A 13,049-nucleotide genomic window follows, 5' to 3' on the forward strand; every position below is an offset into this window, starting at 1 on the left:
ACCCTCGTAAATTAGGGTCCTAACGAGCCATTTATTGGGACGGTTAAATATTTGAGGTCCCAGTATGAGATTCGCTTATAATGAGGTGTCCTAATAAGCTATAAGATGTCCTAAAAACCTATACGCTTATAAAGTGATGTCCTAAAATGCCTTACGTTTTTCCAATGGTGTCCTAAAAAACTATACGGTTTATAATGGTGTCCTAAAAAGCTATTTAATGTGACACATGAGTTTTTATGGTCATATTATCTTAGGTTTTAATAGGACACTTAGAAATTAAGCCTCATTATGAGATACGCTTACACATTGTGTCCTAAATTACTATTTGATATGACACATGATGAAATGTCCCGTTCTTATTGATTAAAAACGTTCCATATTAATTGATTTCGTTGCGAGGTTTTGACCTCTATATGAAACGTTTTTCAAAGACTGCATTCATTTTAAAACAAACCATAACCTTTATTTCATCAATAAAGGTTTAAAAAGCTTTACGTAGATTATCAAATAATGATAATCTAAAATATCCTGTTTACACACGACTATTACATAATGGTTTACAATACAAATATGTTACAACGAAATAAGTTTCTTGAATGCAGTTTTTACACAATATCATACAAGCATGGACTCCAAATCTTGTCCTTATTTAAGTATGCGACAGCAGAAGCTCTTAATAATCACCTGAGAATAAACATGCTTAAAACGTCAACAAAAATGTTGGTGAGTCATAGGTTTAACCTATATATATCAAATTGTAACAATAGACCACAAGATTTCATATTTCAATATACATCCCATACATAGAGATAAAAATCATTCATATGGTGAACACCTGGTAACCGACATTAACAAGATGCATATTTAAGAATATCCCCATCATTCCGGGACACCCTTCGGATATGATATAAATTTCGAAGTACTAAAGCATCCGGTACTTTGGATGGGGTTTGTTAGGCCCAATAGATCTATCTTTAGGATTCGCGTCAATTAGGGTGTCTGTTCCCTAATTCTTAGATTACCAGACTTAATAAAAAGAGGCATATTCGATTTCGATAATTCAACCATAGAATGTAGTTTCACGTACTTGTGTCTATTTTGTATATCATTTATAAAACCTGCATGTATTCTCATCCCAAAAATATTAGATTTTAAAAGTGGGACTATAACTCACTTTCACAGATTTTTACTTCGTCGGGAAGTAAGACTTGGCCACTAGTCGATTCACGAACCTATAATAAATATGTACATATATATCAAAGTATGTTCAAAATATATTTACAACACTTTTAATACATTTTGATGTTTTAAGTTCATTAAGTCAGCTGTCCTCGTTAGTAACCTACAACTAGTTGTCCAAAGTTAGATGTACAGAAAAAAAAATTGATATATATTATCTTGAATCAATCCACGATCCAGTGTATACACGTCTCAGGCTAGATCACAACTCAAAGTATATATATTTTTTGAATCAACCTCAACCCTGTATAGCTAACTCTCACATTACTGCATATAGAGTGTCTATGGTTGTTCCAAATAATATATACACATGGGTCGATATGATATGTCAAAACATTTACATACGTGTCTATGGTATCCCAAGATTACATAATATATTAGAATACATGTATAATACAATATAAGTTAGCTAGGATATGATTAATATAGATTTGTTACCAATTTTCACGTTGCTACAACAAGAAAAATTATCCAATCTTGTTTTACCCATAACTTCTTCATTTTAAATCCGTTTGGAGTGAATCAAATTGCTATGGTTTCATATTGAACTCTATTTTATGAATCTAAACAGAAAAAGTATAGGTTTATAGTCGGAAATATAAGTTACAAGTCATTTTTGTAAAGGTAGTCATTTCAGTCGAAAGAACGACGTCTAGATGACCATTTTAGAAAACAAACTTCCACTTTGAGTTTAACCATGATTTTTGGATATAGTTTCATGTTCATAAGAAAAATCATTTTTCCAGAAGAACCACTTTTAAATCAAAGTTTATCATAGTTTTTAATTAACTAACCCAAAACAGCCCGCGGTGTTACTACGACGGCGTATGTCCGGTTTTACAGTATTCTTCGTGTTTCCAGGTTTTAAATCATTAAGTTAGCATATCATATAGATATAGAACATGTGTTTAGTTGATTTTAAAAGTCAAGTTAGAAGGATTAACTTTTGTTTGCGAACAAGTTTAGAATTAACTAAACTATGTTCTAGTGATTACAAGTTTAAACCTTCGAATAAGATAGCTTTATATGTATGAATCGAATGATGTTATGAACATCATTACTACCTCATTTTTTCTGGATAAAGCTACTGGAAATGATAAAAATGGATCTAGCTTCAAAGGATCCTTGGATGGCTTGAAAGTTCTTGAAGCAGAATCATGACACGAAAAACAAGTTCAAGTAAGATTTCCACTCGAAATAAGATTGTTATAGTTATAGAAATTGAATCAAAGTTTGAATATGAGTATTACCTTGTATTAGAAAGATATCTTACTGTAAATAAGAAAGATTTCTTGAGGTTGGATGATCACTCTACAAGATTGGAAGTAAGATAGCAAACTTGGAAGTATTCTTGATTTTATGAAACTAGAACTTGTAGAATTTATGAAGAACACTTAGAACTTGAAGATAGAACTTGAGAGAGATCAATTAGATGAAGAAAATTGAAGAATGAAAGTGTTTGTAGGTGTTTTTGGTCGTTGGTGTATTTATTAGATATAAAGGATATGTAATTTTGTTTTCATATAAATAAGTCATGAATGATTACTCATATTTTTGTAATTTTATGAGATATTTCATGCTAGTTGCCAAATGATGGTTCCCACATGTGTTAGGTGACTCACATGGGCTGCTAAGAGCTGATCATTGGAGTGTATATACCAATAGTACATACATCTAAAAGCTGTGTATTGTACGAGTACGAATACGGGTACATACGAGTAGAATTGTTGATGAAACTGAACGAGGATGTAATTGTAAGCATTTTTGTTAAGTAGAAGTATTTTGATAAGTGTATTGAAGTCTTTCAAAAGTGTATGAATACATATTAAAACACTACATGTATATACATTTTAACTGAGTCGTTAAGTCATCGTTAGTCGTTACATGTAAGTGTTGTTTTGAAACCTATAGGTTAACGATCTTGTTAAATGTTGTTAACCCAATGTTTATAATATCAAATGAGATTTTAAATTATTATATTATCATGATAATATGATGTATGAATATCTCTTAATATGATATATATACATTAAATGTCGTTACAACGATAATCGTTACATATATGTCTCGTTTCAAAATCATTAAGTTAGTAGTCTTGCTTTTACATATGTAGTTCATTGTTAATATACTTAATGATATATTTACTTATCATAATATCATGTTAACTATATATATATATCCATATATATGTCATCATATAGTTTTTACAAGTTTTAACGTTCGTGAATCACCGGTCAACTTGGGTGGTCAATTGTCTATATGAAACCTATTTCAATTAATCAAGTTTTAACAAGTTTGATTGCTTAACATGTTGGAAACACTTAATCATGTAAATAACAATTTCATTTAATATATATATAAACATGGAAAAGTTCGGGTCACTACAGTACCTACCCGTTAAATAAATTTCATCCCAAAATTTTAAGCAGTTGGAGGTGTTGACGTATCTTCTGGAAATAAGTGCGGGTATTTCTTCTACATCTAATCTTCTCGTTCCCAGGTGAACTCGGGTCCTCTACGAGCATTCCATTGAACCTTAACAATTGGTATCTTGTTTTGTTTAAGTCTTTTAACCTCATGATCCATTATTTCGACGGGTTCTTCGATGAATTGAAGTTTTTCGTTGATTTAGATTTTGTCTAACGGAATAGTGAGATCTTCTTTAGCAAAACATTTATTCAAATTCGAGACGTGGAAAGTGTTATGTACAGTCGCGAGTTGTTGAGGTAACTCAAGTCGGTAAGCTACTGGTCCGACACGATCAATAATCTTGAATGGTCCAATATACCTTGGATTTAATTTACCTCGTTTACCAAATCGAACAATGCCTTTCCAAGGTGCAACCTTAAGCATGACCATCTCTCCAATTTCAAATTCTATATCTTTTCTTTTAATGTCGGCGTAGCTCTTTAGTCGACTTTGGGCGGTTTTCAACCGTGGTTGAATTTGGATGATCTTCTCGGTAGTTTCTTGTATTATCTCCGGACCCGTAATCTGTCTATCCCCCACTTCACTCCAACAAATTGGAGACCTGCACTTTCTATCATAAAGTGCTTCAAATGGTGCCATCTCAATACTTGAATGATAGCTGTTGTTGTAGGAAAATTCTGCTAATGGTAGATGTCGATCCCAACTGTTTCCGAAATCAATAACACATGCTCGTAGCATGTCTTCAAGAGTTTGTATCGTCCTTTCACTCTGCCCATCAGTTTGTGGATGATAAGCAGTACTCATGTCTAGACGAGTTCCTAATGCTTGCTGTAATGTCTGCCAGAATCTTGAAATAAATCTGCCATCCCTATCAGAGATAATAGAGAATGGTATTCCATGTCTGGAGACGACTTTCTTCAAATACAGTCGTGCTAACTTCTCCATCTTGTCATCTTCTCTTATTGGCAGGAAGTGTGCTGATTTGGTGAGACGATCAACTATTACCCAAATAGTATCAAAACCACTTGCAGTCCTTGGAAATTTAGTGATGAAATCCATGGTAATGTTTTCCCATTTCCATTTCGGGATTTCGGGTTGTTGAAGTAGACCTGATGGTTTCTGATGCTCAGCTTTGACCTTAGAACACGTCAAACATTCTCCTACTTATTTAGCAACATCGGCTTTCATACCTGGCCACCAAAAATGTTTCTTGAGATCCTTGTACATCTTCCCCGTTTCAGGATGTATTGAGTATCAGGTTTTATGAGCTTCTCTAAGTACCATTTCTCTCATATCTCCAAATTTTGGTACCTAAATCCTTTCAGCCCTATACCGGGTTCCGTCTTCCCAAATATTAAGATGCTTCTCCGATCCTTTGGGTATTTCATCCTTTAAATTTACCTCTTTTAAAACTCCTTGTTGCGCCTCCTTTATTTGAGTAGTAAGGTTATTTTGAATCATTATATTCATAGATTTTACTCGAATGGGTTCTCAAATTCGTAATCATTCAACAATTCAATCCATCTACGCTGCCTCATATTCAGTTGTTTCTGATTAAATATGTGTTGAAGACTTTTGTGGTCGGTATATATAATACTTTTGACCCCATATAAGTAGTGCCTCCAAGTCTTTAATGCAAAAATAACCGCGCCTAATTCCAAATCATGCGTCGTATAATTTTGTTCATGAATCTTCAATTGTCTAGACGCATAAGCAATCACCTTCGTTCGTTGCATTAATACACAACCGAGACCTTGCTTTGATGCGTCACAATAAATCACAAAATCATCATTCCCTTCAGGCAATGACAATATAGGTGCCGTAGTTAGCTTTTTCTTCAATAACTGGAACGCTTTCTCTTGTTCATCCTTCCATTCAAATTTCTTCCCTTTATGCGTTAATGCAGTCAAGGGTTTTGCTATTCTGAAAAAGTCTTGGATGAACCTTCTGTAGTAACCAGCTAGTCCTAAAAACTGGCGTATGTGTTTCGGAGTTTTCGGGGTTTCCCATTTTTCAACAGTTTCTATCTTTGCCGGATCCACCTTAATACCTTCTTTGTTCACTATGTGACCGAGGAATTGAACTTCTTCCAACCAAAATGCACACTTTGAAAACTTAGCGTACAATTCTTCCTTCCTTAATACTTCTAACACCTTTCTTAAATGTTCACCGTGTTCTTGGTCATTCTTTGAGTAAATAAGTATGTCATCAATGAAAACAATGACAAACTTGTCAAGGTATGGTCCACACACTTGGTTCATAAGGTCCATGAACACAGCTGGTGCATTAGTTAAACCAAACAGCATGACCATAAACTCGTAATGACCGTAACGTATTCTGAAAGCAGTCTTTGGAATATCATCTTCTTTCACCCGCATTTGATGATACCCGGAACGTAAGTCAATCTTTAAATAAATAGACGAGCCTTGTAGTTGATCAAATATGTCGTCGATTCTCGGTAGTGGGTAGCGGTTCTTGATGGTAAGTTTGTTCAACTCTCGGTAGTCGATACACAACCTGAATGTACCATCTTTCTTCTTGACAAACAAAACAGGAGCTCCCCACGGTGATGTGCTTGGTCGAATGAAACCACGCTCTAAAAGTTCTTGTAATTAGCTTTGCAGTTCTTTCATCTCGCTGGGTGCGAGTCTGTAAGGAGCACGAGCTATTGGTGCAGCTCCTGGTACAAGATCTATTTGAAATTCAACGGATCGATGTGGGGGTAATCCCGGTAATTCTTTCGGAAATACATCAGGAAATTCTTTTGCGACGGAAACATCATTGATGCTCTTTTCTTCAGTTTGTACTTTCTCGACGTGTGCTAGAACAGCATAGCAACCTTTTCTTATTAGTTTTTGTGCCTTCAAATTAATAATAAGATGTAGCTTCGTGTTGCCCTTTTCTCCGTACACCATTAAGGGTTTTCCTTTTTCTCGTATAATGCGAATTTCATTTTTGTAACAAACGATCTCTGCTTTCACTTCTTTCAACCAGTCCATACCGATTATCACATCAAAACTCCCTAACTCTACTGGTATTAAGTTAATCTTAAATGTTTCGCTAACCAGTTTAATTTCTCGATTCCGACATATTTTATCTGCTGAAATTAATTTACCATTTGCTAATTCGAGTAAAAATTTACTATCCAAAGGCATCAATGGACAACTTAATTTAGCACAAAAATCTCTACTCATATAGCTTCTATCCGCACCCGAATCAAATAAAACGTAAGCAGATTTATTGTCAATAAGAAACGTACCCGTAATAAGCTCCGGGTCTTCCTATGCCTCTGCCGCATTAATATTGAAAACTCTTCCACGGCCTTGTCCATTCGTGTTCTCCTGGTTCGGGCAATTTCTAATAATGTGGCCCGGTTTTCCACATTTATAACAAACTACATTGGCATAACTTGCTCCGACACTACTTGCTCCGCCATTACTTGTTCCGACACCATTTGTTCCTTTCGTTCTGTTAACCCCTGGTTCGTAGACCTCACACTTCGCCGCGCTATGACCATTTATTTTACACTTGTTGCAAAATTTGGTACAGAACCCCGAGTGATACTTTTCACACCTTTGGCATAGCTGCTTCTGATTGTTGTTGTTGTTGCGGTTATTATTGTTGTTGGGATGATTGTTGTAGTTGCTGCTGCTGTTATTGTTGTTGTTGTTGTTGGGCCGTTTATTGTAGTTGCGATTGATGTTGCGATTGTTGGGATAGTTGTTGCGATTATTGTTGTAATTGCTGTTGTTGTTGTATTGGTGATTCTTATCACCGTTTTCCTCCCACTTTCTTTTGACTTGCTTCACATTGGCCTCTTCAGCAGTCTGTTCTTTAATTCTTTCTTCAATCTGGTTCACTAGTTTGTGAGCCATTCTACATGCCTGTTGTATGGAGGCGGGCTCGTGTGAACTTATATCTTCTTGGATTCTTTCCGGTAATCTTTTCACAAATGCGTCGATCTTCTCTTCCTCATCTTCGAACGCTCCCGGACACAATAGGCACAATTCTGTGAATCGTCTTTCGTACGTGGTAATATCAAATCCTTGGGTTCGTAACCCTCTAAGTTCTGTCTTGAGCTTATTGACCTCGGTTCTGGGACGGTACTTCTCGTTCATCAAGTGCTTGAATGCTGACCACGGTAGTGCATAAGCATCATCTTGTCCCACTTGCTCTAGATAGGTATTCCATCATGTTAACGCAGAACCTGTGAAGGTATGCGTAGCGTACTTCACTTTGTCCTCTTCAGTACACTTACTTATGGCAAACACCGATTCGACCTTCGCGGTCCACCGTTTCAATCCGATCGGTCCTTCGGTTCCATCAAATTCCAAAGGTTTACAAGCAGTGAATTCTTTGTAGGTGCATCCTACATGATTTCCTGTACTGCTAGATCCAAGGTTATTGTTGGTATGTAGCGCAGCCTGTACTGCGGCTATGTTTGAAGCAAGAAAGGCACAAAATTCCTCTTCGCTCATATTCAAGGTTTGTCGAGTTGTCGGTGCCATTTCCTTCAAATAGTCAAATGAAACAAGTTAATCATACAGAATATTAAGAGTAGTCAATAGTATCTCGTAGCATAATATGAACTCATTTATAAAAGCTTTTTCTTCATATTAGCGTTTTATAAGTTTAAATTCGGGTAGTACCTACCCGTTAAGTTCATACTTAGTAGCTAATATACAATTCAACTACTACAATTCTATATGAAAAACTGATTATAATAATATTTTGCGTTCAAACTTTTACACAATATTTTACAAACTTACAATACCGCTTATTTTACATATAGCATGAAATATAGCACACAATAACTTTGATACAAGATAGTTGTGAAGATAATTCTAGCTAGTACACAAGTCGTTCAGTAAAGGCAATAAAGACACGTAATTCATACGTCCAGAAACAAGTCATGCATTCTGGGACTACTTCCCATCCTTGGTCTTGTGGAACATAACCGTTATGGCTGTTGATAAGACAGCGTGTTGTAACGTCGTCAAAGGACGAGGGTTACGTAATATCCAACAGTCCCTTAACAATCTAAAAACCTCATTTCTTACTCCAATTACCGACTCCGTCACTTGTGGGAACGTTTTGTTTAATAGTTGTAGCCCAATGTTCTTGTTCTCACTTTGGTGAGAAGCGAACATTACTAAGCCGTAAGCATAACATGCTTCTTTATGTTGCATGTTAGCCACTTTTTCTAAATCACGAAGTCCTATATTCGGATATATTGATCAAAATAATTTCTTAACCCGTTGCGTAAAATAGCATTTGGGTTCCCCGCAATATATGTGTCAAAGTAAACACATCGTAACTTATGGATTTCCCAATGTGATATCCCCCATCTTTCGAACGAAAGCCTTTTATAAACCAAGGAATTCTTGGAACGTTCTTCGAATGTCTTACAAACTGAACTCGCCTTAAATAGTTGTGCCGAGGAATTCTGACCGACTCTAGACAAGATTTCATCAATCATGTCTCTGGGTAGGTCTCTTAAAATATTGGGTTGTCTATCCATTTTGTGTTTTTATACTGTAAAATAGACAAGAGTTAGATTCATAAAAAAAAATACTTATTAATACAAGCAATTTTTACATATATCATAAAGCATAAGCACACTATATTACATATATTACACCACACGAATACAACTATCTTATTCCGACTCGCTCGTTTCTTCTTCTTCTTCAGTTTTGGTTCGTTTTGAAAAGTTTCTAGGGATATATGATGTTCCCCTAATATGAGCCGTCGTTTTCCACATTGGTTTAGAAAAACCTGGTGGTTTAGAGGTTCCCGGGTTATTGTCACAACTTAAGAAATACAGGTGTTGACGATACATATAAAGTTCATCGGGTTTGGAATCAAATTTCTCTATTTTTATGCCCTTTCCCTTATTGTTCTCTTTTGCCTTATTAAATTGTGTTGGGGTAATTTCTATAACATCCTCAGATTCCTTGTCGGGATCTGATTCATCGGAGAATTGGTAATCCTCCCAATACTTTGCTTCCTTGGCGGAAACACCATTGACCATAATTAACTTTGGTCGGTTGGTTGAGGATTTTCTTCTACTTAACCATTTTATTATTTCCCCCACTGGTTCTATTTCTTCTTCCAGTTCCGATTCTTCTTCCGATTCCGATTCTTCTTCCAGTTCCGACTCTTCTTCTGGTTCCTCTTCGGGAACTTGTGAATCAGTCCACGAATTATTCCAATTTACATTTGACTCTTCATTATTATTAGGTGAGTCAATGGGACTTGTTCTAGAGGTAGACATCTATCACATAATATCAAACACGTTAAGAGATTAATATATCACATAATATTTACATGCTAATAATATATAGTTTCCAACAAAAATGTTAAGCAATCATTTTTAAAGAAAACATGGTCGAAGTCCAGACTCACTAATGCATCCTAACAAACTCGATAAGACACACTAATGCAAATTTTTCTGGTTCTCTAAGACCAACGCTCGGATACCAACTGAAATGTCCCGTTCTTATTGATTAAAAATGTTCCATATTAATTGATTTCGTTGCGAGGTTTTGACCTTTATATGAGACGTTTTTCAAAGACTGCATTCATTTTAAAACAAACCATAACCTTTATTTCATCAATAAAGGTTTAAAAAGCTTTACGTAGATTATCAAATAATGATAATCTAAAATATCATGTTTACACACGACTATTACATAATGGTTTACAATACAAATATGTTACAACGAAATAAGTTTCTTGAATGCAGTTTTTACACAATATCATACAAGCATGGACTCCAAATCTTGTCCTTATTTAAGTATGCGACAGCAGAAGCTCTTAATAGTTACCTGAAAATAAACATGCTTAAAATGTCAACAAAAATGTTGGTGAGTTATAGGTTTAACCTATATATATCAAATCGTAACAATAGACCACAAGATTTCATATTTCAATATACATCCCATACATAGAGATAAAAATCATTCATATGGTGAACACCTGGTAACCGACATTAACAAGATGCATATTTAAGAATATCCCCATCATTCCGAGATACCCTTCGGATATGATATAAATTTCGAAGTACTAAAGCATCCGGTACTTTGGATGGGGTTTGTTAGGCCCAATAGATCTATCTTTAGGATTCGCGTCAATTAGGGTGTCTGTTCCCTAATTCTTAGATTACCAGACTTAATAAAAAGAGGCATATTCGATTTCGATAATTCAACCATAGAATGTAGTTTCACGTACTTGTGTCTATTTTGTATATCATTTATAAAACCTGCATGTATTCTCATCCCAAAAATATTAGATTTTAAAAGTGGGACTATAACTCACTTTCACAGATTTTTACTTCGTCGGGAAGTAAGACTTGGCCACTAGTCGATTCACGAACCTATAATAAATATGTACATATATATCAAAGTATGTTCAAAATATATTTACAACACTTTTAATACATTTTGATGTTTTAAGTTCATTAAGTCAGCTGTCCTCGTTAGTAACCTACAACTAGTTGTCCAAAGTTAGATGTACAGAAAAAAAAATTGATATATATTATCTTGAATCAATCCACGATCCAGTGTATACACGTCTCAGGCTAGATCACAACTCAAAGTATATATATTTTTTGAATCAACCTCAACCCTGTATAGCTAACTCTCACATTACTGCATATAGAGTGTCTATGGTTGTTCCAAATAATATATACACATGGGTCGATATGATATGTCAAAACATTTACATACGTGTCTATGGTATCCCAAGATTACATAATATATTAGAATACATGTATAATACAATATAAGTTAGCTAGGATATGATTAATATAGATTTGTTACCAATTTTCACGTTGCTACAACAAGAAAAATTATCCAATCTTGTTTTACCCATAACTTCTTCATTTTAAATCCGTTTGGAGTGAATCAAATTGCTATGGTTTCATATTGAACTCTATTTTATGAATCTAAACAGAAAAAGTATAGGTTTATAGTCGGAAATATAAGTTACAAGTCATTTTTGTAAAGGTAGTCATTTCAGTCGAAAGAACGACGTCTAGATGACCATTTTAGAAAACAAACTTCCACTTTGAGTTTAACCATGATTTTTGGATATAGTTTCATGTTCATAAGAAAAATCATTTTTCCAGAAGAACCACTTTTAAATCAAAGTTTATCATAGTTTTTAATTAACTAACCCAAAACAGCCCGCGGTGTTACTACGACGGCGTATGTCCGGTTTTACAGTATTCTTCGTGTTTCCAGGTTTTAAATCATTAAGTTAGCATATCATATAGATATAGAACATGTGTTTAGTTGATTTTAAAAGTCAAGTTAGAAGGATTAACTTTTGTTTGCGAACAAGTTTAGAATTAACTAAACTATGTTCTAGTGATTACAAGTTTAAACCTTCGAATAAGATAGCTTTATATGTATGAATCGAATGATGTTATGAACATCAATACTACCTCAAGTTTTCTGGATAAAGCTACTGGAAATGAGAAAAATGGATCTAGCTTCAAAGGATCCTTGGATGGCTTGAAAGTTCTTGAAGCAGAATCATGACACGAAAAACAAGTTCAAGTAAGATTTCCACTCGAAATAAGATTGTTATAGTTATAGAAATTGAATCAAAGTTTGAATATGAGTATTACCTTGTATTAGAAAGATATCTTACTATAAATAAGAAAGATTTCTTGAGGTTGGATGATCACTCTACAAGATTGGAAGTAAGATAGCAAACTTGAAAGTATTCTTGATTTTATGAAACTAGAACTTGTAGAATTTATGAAGAACACTTAGAACTTGAAGATAGAACTTGAGAGAGATCAATTAGATGAAGAAAATTGAAGAATGAAAGTGTTTGTAGGTGTTTTTGGTCGTTGGTGTATGGATTAGATATAAAGGATATGTAATTTTGTTTTCATGTAAATAAGTCATGAATGATTACTCATATTTTTGTAATTTTATGAGATATTTCATGCTAGTTGCCAAATGATAGTTCCCACATGTGTTAGGTGACTCACATGAGCTGCTAAGAGCTGATCATTGGAGTGTATATACCAATAGTACATACATCTAAAAGTTGTGTATTGTACGAGTACGAATACGGGTACATACGAGTAGAATTGTTGATGAAACTGAACGAGGATGTAATTGTAAGCATTTTTGTTAAGTAGAAGTATTTTGATAAGTGTCTTGAAGTCTTTTAAAAGTGTATGAATACATATTAAAACACTACATGTATATACATTTTAACTGAGTCGTTAAGTCATCGTTAGTCGTTACATGTAAGTGTTGTTTTGAAACCTATAGGTTAACGATCTTGTTAAATGTTGTTAATCCAATGTTTATAATATCAAATGAGATTTTAAATTATTATATTATCATGATAATATG

Source organism: Rutidosis leptorrhynchoides, chromosome 1, assembly GCF_046630445.1.
Source record: "Rutidosis leptorrhynchoides isolate AG116_Rl617_1_P2 chromosome 1, CSIRO_AGI_Rlap_v1, whole genome shotgun sequence".
Classification (NCBI taxonomy): domain Eukaryota; kingdom Viridiplantae; phylum Streptophyta; class Magnoliopsida; order Asterales; family Asteraceae; genus Rutidosis; species Rutidosis leptorrhynchoides.